This window comes from Panthera leo (assembly GCF_018350215.1).
Source record: "Panthera leo isolate Ple1 chromosome A2 unlocalized genomic scaffold, P.leo_Ple1_pat1.1 chrA2_random_Un_scaffold_41, whole genome shotgun sequence".
NCBI classification, from domain to species: domain Eukaryota; kingdom Metazoa; phylum Chordata; class Mammalia; order Carnivora; family Felidae; genus Panthera; species Panthera leo.
In genome coordinates, this window is record NW_024962216.1 from 201,531 (window position 1) to 215,292 (window position 13,762).

General features: G+C 36.7%; 1 pseudogene; it reads right to left on the reverse strand.

The window, feature by feature from the left end:
• Positions 1-12,590: 12,590 nt before the first annotated feature.
• LOC122212704 lies at positions 12,591-13,531 on the reverse strand (annotated as a pseudogene).
• Positions 13,532-13,762: the final 231 nt, after the last annotated feature.

Sequence of the window (13,762 nt, forward strand, 5' to 3'; positions counted from 1 at the left end):
ACAGAGAACTTCCCTCAAAATCGACAAAAGTAGGTCAACACCATGAAATACCATAGTGAAACTTGCAAAATACAAAGATAAAGAGAGAATCTTGAAAGCAGCTAGGGACAAAATGTACTTAACCTGCAAGGGTATACACATAATATTAGATTTCTCTCTGAGTGGAGAAAAAATTTATAAACAAAGCAAAAAAGACTACACAGGACCAGGATATATCACCAGAAACAACCAACTCTACAGGTAACACAATGATGCCAAATTCATATCTTTAAGTAATCACTCTGAATGTAAATGGATTAAATGTTCCAATAAGAAGACATAGGGTATCAGAATGGAAAAAAAGGTCCATCTGTATCATGCCAACAAGAAATTAACTTTCAGTGTGAAAAGAACTTCAGATTGAAAATGAGATGGTTGAGAACCATCTTTTATGCTAACGCATGTCAAAAACCGCCAGAGTAGTCCAACTTATAACAGGCTAGATTTTAAAAAATGTAACAAGAGAAGGGTTTTATATCATAATTAAGGAGTCTGTCTTTCACGATCTCACAGTTGTAAATATTTATGCTCCCAACTTTAAAACACCAAAATATATAAATCAATTAATAGCCAAAAATAAACTCATTGATAATAATCCCATAATAGTAGGGGATTTTAATACTCCACTTGTACCAATGGACAGATCATCTAAGCAGAAGATCAACAAGGAAACAATGGGCCTGAATGACATACAGGACCAGATGGACTTAATAGATATATTCAGAACATAGCCTAAAGTGACAGAATATACATTGTTTTCAATTATACATGGGACATTCTCCAGACGGGATCACATGGTGGATCATAAATCAGCCTTCAACAAGTACAAAAAGATAAAGATCATATGCATATTTTCAGAGGACAACACTATGAAACTTGAAATCAACTCCAAGAAAAAAAAAATAAGAAAGCTCTCCAATGCATGGAGGTTAAAGAACACACTACTAAAGAATGAATGGGTTGGTGGAGGAAGCCAACATGGCGGAGAAGTAGGAGGATCCATACCTCCCGCATCTCACAAAGAAGTGACGAGGCCAAAGGACTTTGAACCTCAGAGTCTGGGAGCAAAAGAGTCTGAATCTACCAGGAATATAATGGATCAATTGGAGAAAAGATAGGTGGGGGATTGCAAACTGGGGGAGATAATACAGGCAATTTAGGCATGGAGGGGAGGGACCCATTTCTGCAGAGAGACACAGGGAAGAGAAAGAGCCGCTAGGGAAGTGTACGACCATATGTGGACAGGAGAAAGACCTCGGACTGGGAGTGAGAGGGATCCTATCTCTAACTGTGGGGCTTTCTTCCCACCGAGGCCGGATCCCTGTTCCTGCACCTGGGGAGGAGGGGAACCAGTCCTGGGTTAGGTGGTAGGTTGTGAGTCCACAGTTGGAGAAAGCAGTCCCCTCCCTGGAGGTCTGCACGATAGTACAAAGCCTGCCTGTGCCTGCCACCCCGGGGTTCAGTGGCTGGGCATAGTCTGCAGTAGGAGAAAGGGGCTCCCTCCCTGAAGTGCTGTGCGAAAAGACAAAGCCTGCCTGTGTCTGCCTGTGTCCACCACCCCTGGGGTTCAGTAGCGTGTTCTGTGGCACAGTCTGCAGTAGGTGAAGGTGGTCCTCCCTGAAGTGTGGCAGCACAAAGCCAGTCGGGGCCACATATCGGGACACACTGAGAGGTGCTTCCCCAGTGCCAGAACACATGGAATGAGACGTTGAATCCTGGGCAAGTGCAGGGTCAGGGAAGTTGGAAGAGCTAGAAGGACTGCCCCACCTGCTCCCAGGGCACAGTGAGGACGACTCAAACAGAGTCACCAGGTCCAGTTCCACGGAGATTACACTGGGGGATAACCATTTCCCCACCACCACCACCAAGGCAGGGCCTCAGGGATCACTCCTGGGGCCCATAGTGGAGGTGGGTCCAGACTGCTCCAAACCACTCCCCTTGGAACTGGGTAACTGCATATATACCTGAGCTGGACAGACCCTGCTGACAGCTCCCCAGTCCAGCATTACAGCATTGCCTGGATTAACTCTAGGTCAATTCTGGATATATAAATATATTCACCCACCACCACCATTTCTCCTTATCTTTTCCTTACCCTAGACTGGTTACTCTGGTTATTGGCTTGTCTAAACAGACATATTTAATCCATTGTCTTGATACATGTTCTACACATCCTTCTTTACACTCCTTTCTCTCTCTCTGGAATAATCAAGCCATATAGTTTCTCTGGGTAACTTTATCTTCCTTTCTTTTCCCCTGCCTCCTTCTTTGTTTTTCTTTCTCACTCTCTGGGTTAAGCTTTTTAGTCTCTCAGCCTAGTCAGTTTTTATTTTTTCTTTTCCCCAAGATCCTGTATTTGTCTCTTTGTATGTGCTCTTCCATCAGCCTTGCCACCACCCTGTTCTTTACTTGTAGTTGGTGTTTTAGGATTTTTTGTTTTTAGTTTTTTTCGTTTTTGTTTATTTGTGTTATTTGTTTGTTTATGTGTTTTTGACTCCTGTTTGTCTGTCTGTTTGTTTTCATTTACAGGGCTACTCCAAGGAACAAATCAAAGTGCATCTGGTGGAGGGTCCAAAATATCACTACAAGTAAGGTAATAAAATAACCAAAGTCATAACAACAGAGAAGCAAGTAACAATCTACAAAGAACACCTCCTGAAGGGCCAGGCCCTGGACAGTGTATGACCCCCTCCCACCCCAACCCCCATGATATAGCAGTGCTCTCAGGTGCAGAGCACACAACAAGCTTTTAAAATACATAAGGGACAGAAAACTGAGCAGATGACAAAACTGAAGAATTCTCCTCAAAAGAAATTCTATGAAGTAGCAACAGTTAACAAATTGATCAAAACCAACTTAAGCAATATAACTGACAAGAATTTAGAATAATAGTTATAAAATTAATTTCTAGGCTTGAAGAAAGCATAGAGGACAGCAGAGAATCTATTGCTACAGAGATCAAGGGACTAAAAACCAGTCATGATATATTATAAATGCTATAAATGAGGTACAAAATAAAATGGAGGTGGCCACAGTGTGAATTAAAGAGGCAGAGGGGAGAATAGGTGAATTAGAGGATAAAAATATGGAAAAAGAGGAAGCTGAGAAAAAGAGAGATAAAAAAATCCAGGAGTATGAAGGGGGAATTATGGAACTAAGTGATGCAATCAAATGGAACAATATCCATATCATAGGAATGAAGAGAGACAGAGAAAGGGGTTGAAGGTGTACTTGAACAAATCATAGCTGAGAACTTCCCTTATAAAGAGAGAATTCTGAAAGCATCCAGGGATAAACAGGCCTTAACATACAAAGGGAGACACATAAGGATAGTAGCAGACCTCTCTACTGAAACTTGGCAGGCCAGAAAGGAATGGCAGGAAATCTTCAATGTGATGAACAAGAAAAAATATTCAGCCAAGAATCTTTATGCAGCAAGTTGTCATTCAGAACAGAAGGAGACATAAAGGTTTTCTGAAACAATCAAAAACTGAAGGAATTCATCACCACTAAACCAGCCCTACAAGAGATTCTAAGGGGGATTCTGTGAGTGAAATGTTGCAAGGACCACAATGTACCAGAGACATCACTACAAGCATGAAACCTACAGACATCACGATGACTATAAACCCATATCTTTTTATAATAATGCTGAATGTAAATGGACTAAATGTTCCAATCAAAAGATGTAGCATATCAGAATGGATAAAAAATATAAAAAATAATAAAAAAAGACCTATCTAGTTTCTCTCTACAAGAGACTCCTTTTAGACCCGAGGTCACCTTCATACTGAAAGAGAGGGAATGGAGAACTGTCTATCATGCTACTGGAAATCAAAAGAAAGCTGGAGTAGCCATACTTATATCAAACACACTAGACTTTAAATTAAAAGCTGTAACAAAAGATGAAGAAGGGCGTTATATAATAATTACAGGGTCTATCTATCAGGAAGAGCTAACAATTATAAATGTCTATGTGCCAAATACAGGATCCCCCAAATGTATAAAACAATTACTCACAAACATAAGCAACCTTATAAGAATGTGGTAATTGCAGAGTACTTAAATAATCCACTTATTAAAAGGATAGATCATATATGATAGATCATCTGAGAGAATCAGTAAAGAAACAATGGGCCAGAATGATACATTGGGGCAGATGGACTGGAGAGATATATTTAGAACTCTGCATCCCAAAGCAACAGAATATACTTTCTTCTTGAGTGCACATGGAACATTCACCAAAATAGATCACATACTGTGTCACAAAACAGCCCTTTGAAATATAAAAGAATTGATATACCATGCACACTTTCAGATCACAGTGCTTTGAAACTTGAAATCAACCACAGGAAAAAGTCTGGAAAATCTCCAAAAGCATGGAGGTTAAAGAACACCCTACTAATGAATGAGTGGGTCAACCAGGCAATTAGAGAAGAAATTAAAAAATATATGGAAACAAACGAAAATGAAAATACAACAATCCAAACGCTTTGGGACGCAGCGAAGGCAGTCCTGAGAGGAAAATACATTGAAATCCAGGCCTATCTCAAGAAACAAGAAAAATCCCAAATACAAAATCTAACAGCACACCTAAAGGAACTAGAAGCAGAACAGCAAAGACACCCCAAACCCAGCAGAAGAAGAGAAGTAATAAAGATCAGAAAAGAAATAAACAATATAGAATCCAAAACAAACAAAAAACAAACAAGAAAAAAAAAACAAACACAGTTGAGCAATGAATGAAACCAAGAGTTGTGTTTTTGAAAAAATAAACAAAATTGATAAACTTCTACCCAGGCTTCTCAAAAAGAAAAGGGAGATGACCCAAATAAATAAAATCATGAATGAAAATGGAATTATTACAACAAATCCCTCAGAAATACAGACAATTATCAGGGAATACTATGAAAAATTATAGGCCAAAAAATGGACGACCTGGAAGAAATGGACAAATCCTGAAACTCCTACACACTTCCAAAACTCAAGCAAGAAGAAATAGAAAATGTGAACAGACCCAGAAGTAGTGAAGAAATTGAATCAGTTATCAAAAATCTCCCAAATAATAAAAGTTCTGGACCAGGTGGCTTCTCTGGGGAATTCTTCCAGACATTTAAAGCAGAAATAATACCTATCTTTCTCAAGCTGTGGCAAAAAAAAAAAAAAGAAAGAAAGAAAAAGAAGGAAAACTTCCAGGCTCATTCTATGAAGCCAGCATTACTTTGATTCCCAAACCTGACAGAGACCCAGCAAAAAAAGAGAACTACAGGCCAATATACCCGATGAATATGAATGCAAAAATTCTCAAAAAGATACTAGCAAATCGAATTCAACAACATATAAAAAGAATTATTCACCATGATCAAGTGGGATTCATTCTTGACCTGCAGGGTTGGTTCAATATTTGCAAATCAATCAACGTGATACATCACATTAATAAAAGAAAAGATAAGAACCATATGATCTTATCAATAGATGCAGAAAAAAAACATTTGACAAAATAAACATCATTTCTTAGTAACAACCCTCGAGATATTTGGTATAGAAAGAACATACTTAAAATCATAGAAGTCATTTATGAAAAGACCACAGCTAATATTATCCTCAATGGGGAAAAACTGACAGTTTTCCTCCTTAGATCAGGAACACTACAGGGATGTCCATTCTCACTGCTGTTGTTTAACATAGTGTTGGAAACCTTAGAATCAGCAATAAGACAACAAAATGAAATAAAAGCCATCAAAATTGGCAAAGATGAAGTCAAACTTTCACTACTTGCAGACAACATGATATTCTGCATGGAAAATCCACCACACTCCACCAAAAGTGTGCTAGAACTAATACATGAATTCAGCTAAATTGCAGGGTACAAAATCAATGTAGAGAAATTGGTTGCATTTTTATATACCAATAATGAAGCAACAGAAAGAGAAATAAAGAATGTGATCCCATTCACAATTGCACCAAGAACGTTAAAATACCTGGTAATAAACCTAGCCAAAGATGTAAAATATCTGTATGCTGACAACTATAGAAAGGTTATGAAGGAAATTGAAGAAGATACAAAGAAATGGAAAAATATTCCATTCTTATGGATTGCAAGAAGAAATATTATTAAAATGTCAATACTACCCAAAACAATCTACACATTCAATGCAATCCCAATCAAAATTGAACCAGCATTCATCTCACAGCTAGAACAAGCAATCCTAAGATTTGTATGGAACCACAAAAGACCCAAATAGCCAAAGTAATATTGAAGAAGAAAACCAAAGCGGGAAGCATCACATTCCCAGACCTTAGCCTCTGCAACCAAGCTGTAATCAAGACAGTATAGTATTGGCATAAAAACAGACACATAGACTAATTGAATAGGATAGAAAACCAAGAATTGGACCCACAAATGTATGGCCAACTAATTTTTGACAAAGCAGGAAAGAGTATCCAATGGAAATAAAGACAGTCTCTTTAAAAAATGGTGCTGGAAGAACTGGACAGCAACATGCAGAAGAATGAAACTAGACCACATTCTTACACCATTCACAAAAATAAACTCAAAGTGGATGAAGGATGTGAATTTGAGACAGGAAACCATCAAAACCCTAGAAGAGAGAGCAGGAAAAAACCTCTGTGACTTCAGCTGCAGCAATTTCTTAATCGACACCTCTCCAAAGGCAAGGGAATTAAAAGCAAAAATGAACTATTCAGACCTCCCCGAGATAAAAAGTTTCTGCACTGCAAAAGAAACAATCAAGAAAAATAAAGGGCAACCGATGGAATGGGAAAAGATATTTTCAAATGGCATCAGATAAAGGACTAGTATCCAAAATCTGTAAAGAACTCACCAAATCCACACACGAAAAACAAATAATCCAGTGAAGAAATGGGCAGAAGACATGAATAGACAATTCTCTAAAGTAGACATCCAGATGGCCAAAGGACACATGAAAAGATGTTCAACGTCACTCCTCATAAGGGAAATACAAATCAAAACCACACTGAGATATGACCTCATGCCAGTCAGAGTGGCTCACATTAACAAATTGGAGACTATAGATGCTGGAGAGTATGTGGAGAAACGGGAACCTTCTTGCACTGTTGGTGGAAATGCAAACTGGAGGAGCCACTCTGGAAAACAGTGTGGAGGTTCCTCAAAAAATTAAAAATAGATCTACCCTATGACCCAGCAATAGCACTTCTAGGAATCTACCCAAAAGATACAGGAGTGCTGATGCATAGGGGCACTTGTACCCCATTGTTTATAGCAGCACTTTCAGCAATAGCCAAATTATGGAAGGAGCCTAATTGTCCATCAACTGACAAATGTATAAAGAAGATGTGGTTTATATATACAATTGAATACTACTTGGCATTGAGACAGAATGAAAGTTAGCCATTTGTAGCAACGTGAATGTAACTGGAGGGTATTATGCTAAGTGAAATAAGTCAGGCCAAGAAAGACAGTTACCATATGTTTTTCACTCTTACGTGGATCCTGAGATACTTAACAGAAGACCAGAGGAGAGGGAAATGGGGGAAAAAGTTACAGAGGGGTAGGGGCAAACCATAAGAGACTTAAATGCTGAGAACAAACTGAGGGTTGATGGCAGGTGGGGGAGATGGGAAAGTGGGTGATGGTCATTGCAGAGGGCATCTGTTGGGATGAACACTGGGTTTGTATGGAAACCAATCTAACAATAAATTATGTTTAATATAACAATTAAAAAAAAAGAATGAATGGGTTAACCAGGAAATTAGCGAATAAATTTTTAAAAATATGTGGAAGCAAATGAGCATGAAAACAGAACTGTCCACACACTTTGGGATTCAGCAAAGATCATATTAACAGGAATATACATTAAGGTAAATTCTATCTCAAGAAACAAGATAGTTCCCAAATACACATCTAAGCTCACACCTACAGAAACTAGAAAATGTGCAGCAAATAAAGCCAAAAGCCAGCAGAAGAAGAGGAATGATAAACATTAGAGCAGATATGAACAATATTTGAAACCAACAAACAAAACACAGTAGAAGAGATCACTAAAAATAAATGCAGGTTTTCTGAAAGAATTAAATAAAATTGATAACATCCTTAGTCACACTTATCAAGAAGAAAATAAAGAATACTGAAATTGAAAAAATCACAAATGAAAGAAGGGAGAGTATGTATGCCACAGAAATATAAACAATTATAAGAGACTACTATGAAAAATATATGCCAAAAAATTTGAAATCTGGAAGAAATAGACAAATTCCTTGAAAATCACAAACTACCAAAACTGATACAGGGAGAAATAGAAAATTTGAAGGGCCCTAACCACCAATGAAATTGAATCGCTTATCAAATATCTCTCAACAAACAAAGATCCTGGACCAATTGGCTTCCCAGGAAATTTCTACCAGACATTTAAAAGAAGAACTAATACCTACTTTCTCAAACTGTTCCCCAAAAATATAAATGGAAGGAAGTCTAGCACACTCATTCCAGGAAACCAGCATTACCTTGAATCCAAAATCAGGCAAAGATGCCACAAAAAAGAAAAAAAAAAAGAAGAAGGAGAATTATGGGACAATATCCCTGATTAATCTGGATGCAAAAATCTCAACAAAATACTAGCAAATAGAATTCAACATTATATTAAAAGAACTATACACTCTGATCAAGTGGGATTTATACATGGGCTGCAGAGACGATATAAATATTTGCAAAATAAGTCAACGTGATACACCACATTAATAATAAAAGAAAGGATAAGAATCATGATACTCTAAATAGATACAGAATATGCATTTGACAAAATACAGCACTGTTTCTTGATAAAAACCCTCAAGAAAATAAGGATAGAAGGAAAATTTCTCAACATCATAAAGGCCATTATAGGAAAGACCCACACCTAATATCATCCTCAATGGTAAAAGCTGAGAGCTTCACCCTAATGTCAGGAACACGACAAAGATGTCCATTCTCACCACTGTTGTTCAGCATATTACTGGAAGTCCTAGCCTCAGTAATCACAGAACAAAAAGAAACAAAAGACATACAAATTGGCAAGGGAGAAGTCAAATTTTCACACTTCACAGATGGCATGATATTCTATGTTAAAACCCAAAAGACACCAAAAACTGCTAGAACTGATTCATGAATTCAGAAAGCTGCAAGGTATAAAATCAACATACAGAAACTGGTTGCATTTCTTTACACCAATAGTGAAGCACCATGAAGAGGAAACAAGGAACCAATCCCATTTACAATTGCACCAAATAAAGTAAAATACCAAAGAATAAACCTAACCAAAGAGGTGAAATACCTATAGGGTGAACAATATAAAAAGCTTATGAAAGAAATTGAAGAACACACAAAGTGGGGCCCTTGGTGGCTCAGTCAGTTAAGCATCTGACTTTGGCTTAGGTGATAATCTCTGGGCTCTTGAGTTAGAGCCCCATTTTGGGCTCTATGCTGACAGCTCAGGACCTGTAGCCTGCTTTGGATTTTGTGCCCTCCCCCCGACTCACACTTTGTCTCTCTCTGTTTCTCAAAAATTGATAAACATTTGAAAGATTAAAAAAAGAAGACACAAAAAATGCATGAACATCCCATGCTTATAGATTGGAGGAACAAATATTGTTAAAATGCTTATACTACCGAGAACAATCTATACATTCAATGGAATCCTTATTAAAATAACATCCGCATTCATCACAGAGTTTGAAAAAAAATCCTAAAATTTGTATGGAAACAGAAACGTCCTGGAGTAGCCAAAGTAATGTTGAAAAGGAGAAAATATGGAGGCATCACATTGTGGACGTCAAGCTATAATCAACAAGGTGGTATGGTATTGGCACAAAAACAGACACATAGTTCAATGTAACAGAATAGAGAATCCAGAAATAGACCCACAAATGTATGACCAACTAATCCTTGACAAGGCAGGAAAGAATATCTAGTGGAAGAAAAGACAGTTTTTTCAGCAAATGGTGCTGAGAAATCTGGATAGTGAAATGCAGAAAAAATGAAGCTGGATCACTTTCATATAGTATAAAAAAAACTAAATTCAAAATGTATGAAAGCCCTAAATATGAAACAGGAATCCATTAAAATCCCATAATAGGAAACAGTAGCCTCTTTGAACTCTGCAATAGCAAATTCTTACTAGACTTGTCTCTGGGAGAATGGGAAACTAAAGGAAAAATGAACTATTAGGAACGTATCTAGATAAAATAGCTTCTGCACATCACAGGAAACAAACAACAAAACTAAAAGACAACAGATGGAATGGGAGAAGATATTTGTAGATTACACATCGGATAAAGGGTCAGTATCCAAAATAGGTACTTCTTAAACACAACACCCAAAATACAAATAATCCAGTGGAGAAATGGGCAGAAGACATTCATACACAATTTCCAAAGAACACACCCAGAGGACCAACAGACACGAAAGATGCTTAACATCACTCATTATCAGAGAAATACAAATCAAAACCACAATGAGATACTACATCACACCTATTAGAATGGCTAAACAAACAAGAGAGGAAACAACAGATTTTGGTGAGGATGTGGAATTAGGATAACCCTTTTACACTTTTTGTGGGACTACAAACTGGTGCAGCCACTCTGAAAACAGTATGGAGGTTCCTCAAAAAATTCAAAATAGACCTACCCAGCAATTGCATCAGTAAGTATATATCCAAAGGATACAAAAATGCTAATTCAAAGGGACACATGGACCACAATGTTTACAGCAGCACTATCAACCATAGCCAAAGTATGTAATGAGTCAAAAGATCCATTGACTGATGAATGGATAAATGTATCATATAATGGAATATTATTCAACAATCAAAAAGAATGAAACCTTGTCATTTGGAAACATATGGATGGAACTAGAGTGTATTATGCTAAGGGAAATGCTAAGTCAGAGAAAAACAAATATATGATTTCACTCATATGTGGAATTTAAGAAACACAATAGATAAACGTAAGGGAAGGGAGGGAAAATGAGATAAAAATGAAGAGAGCAAAACCATAAGAGACTCTTAAATACAGAGAACAAACTGAGGGTTGCTGGAGTGGTGTTTGTTGTAGGGATGGGGTAAGTGTGTGATGGTGATTAAGAAGGCACTTGTTCAGATGAGCACTGGTCATTATTGAAAGTGATGCATCACTCTGTTGTACTTCTTAGAATAATACTACACTATCAGTTAACTAACTTTAATTTAAATAGAAAATATATATACAATACAAAAGTAAAAGAATCCTTATAATGTACAGCAAAGGTAATAATAAAATATAAGAACATCCCAAAAAGTTAAGTAATTCAAGTTAAGGATCTAAAGAAGCAATCAAAATCAGAGACCATCTCGCCATCCAAATATTGGCTGACCACACGGAACTCAAACCTGTGCAGTACTCTAACTTGTCCTCAGGGTGATTGGTACAAAGAAATAGACTAGAGATATCTGCACTATGATATGTCCCAAATTTTACAATGGAATTAGTAATGGTGAAACACAATTAAATGTGCTACTAAGTATAGGGTAGAAGAAATTACATGTCACAAAATAAATATATCAGCAATATGTTTAAAATATTTGATGGACATTGAGGAGGGCACCTGTTGGGATGAGCACTGGGTGTTGTATGGAAACCAATTTGACAATAAATTTCATATAAAAAATAAAACATTTAAGTAAAGACAGGAAAATAGGAAATGAAAATAATGTAGAAAGAAAAGAAACTATACACTTGTAAGATATATTGTGAAGAAGCCTAATATAAGTAAATCTTGAAAATTAAAGGAAATGAAAATTAAATAACTCAGTTTAGTAAACAATATTTTAGTTAAATATTATATTAGTCTAAGTTGATGAGAGAAATAAACTAGAATACTGAACAAAAATATTGAAGCCACATACATTCAAGAGAGAACATTCATGGAGAATAGAGTTGTCACTATGTTATATGAAGATCAGAATGGGAAGAAATAAGAATCATTTAATTGTTTCACTAGTGTGTACAAAATAATAAAACAAAACTAAAAAAATGATGATTATAATAAATTTCTAATTTCAAAACTAGGCATGAAGTTACAAATAAGAAATTAATTGTAGTAAAATCAGATAAGTAAAAATACTCACCATAAATATTAATCAAACGGTGTAAACAAAAATTAATTAAAGAAAAGAATTAATCAAACTGTGTAAACAAAAGAAATTTGTATATATACATACAGAGGTGAGAGTACACTCTCTGCAGCCCTAATAGACGCCAGAACTCATAGAAATAAATATAAATAGTGCTGAGAAAAGTGTTACTCAATTAAAATTAGATGCACAGCTAAATATCTTGAAGTAAAAAAGTAAATACAATTTTCAAATGTTGCATTACCAATAGGTAATTACTAGCATTGTACTGTAGTACAATAGCCATGCTTTAGAGTGTATTTCTCTTGTATAGAGAAAAATTCTCCTTATATATAAATAAACACTATAATTTGAATAACATCAAAATGATCAGTTCTAGATAACGATTTCCAGAATATGTACCTATAACTTGATTGTCATTTTCCCACACTTCCGAAACACATTTTCTATCTTTTATCAGAACTTATTAGCACCAACACACTGACAGTGGCATAGACATTGGGCACAAGCTTCTAGAAATCCAGAATGACTGTGTCATATGCCCATAAGAGAGTGGAGGAGAAGGAGATGATGATTCCCACCTAGTACATGACCACAAAGAAACTTGCCAACAGCAGGATGGTTTGGGTGGCCCTTCTCTCTGGGGAGACTCTTGAGGAAAGACTGGTGCTGTGAAGGTGCTGGCACTGCCTCTGATGCCTGGACAAAAGAATCACAATGTACACACTTGAGAGCAGCATGCCTCTAACAAAGGAAACATCCCTGGATATAGAAAAAGTGAAAAAAGTTACCCTGATGATGGAGTTTAGCGAGAAAGTGAGCTGTATTTACTGACACGCAGTGATTGCTCTGGGACATTACAAGGAGTAGCAGTACACAAGATGCAGTTACTAATGAGAGACAAACTGAGAAACCATAAGATGATAAAAGAATGGAAGATGTGCTTTTTGCACGTATGTTTAAAGCTGGCCAACCAGCTTTAAAGCAGGCCAACCAGGAGGTGCTAGGGCTGATCATGATGGCTTTGAACATGCTCAGGAGGCAGATGGTGCTCATGGAGAGACCCGTGTCACCCTGATCATGCAGAATAAAGCCTTGCATTTGAAATCATTTAGAAAGTTCAGTACTTCAAACAGGTCTGAAGACATTAAAAACAGTGCAGCGAAGAGTTTCATTATGTGGACAAAGGCCAAGTGATAGATGATCAGGTCGGAAGGCTTATGCCTGTGATCCAGAAGTAGCATGAAGATGTGGAAGAGAAGCAGGAAGGTGTTGGCAAAACTTCCAATACCAACTTGTAAAAACTGGCCTATCTTCATAGTAATATAAATGGAAGATATCATCATCACAGTGACAAAGAAAAAACATATTTTGTGTATCCGAAAAATTAGACCTCACAATATCAATGTCATCCATTCTGTTGTCAAAATCATCACAACACATTTTTTATTTTACTCAGTTAATCATTAAGTCTATATTGTATAAAGTCTTAGAAATACAGTCTCTAAATTATTTGTACACCATTTGACTGTGTGTATATTATATACATACATATCTATCTGTTATCTTCCTAT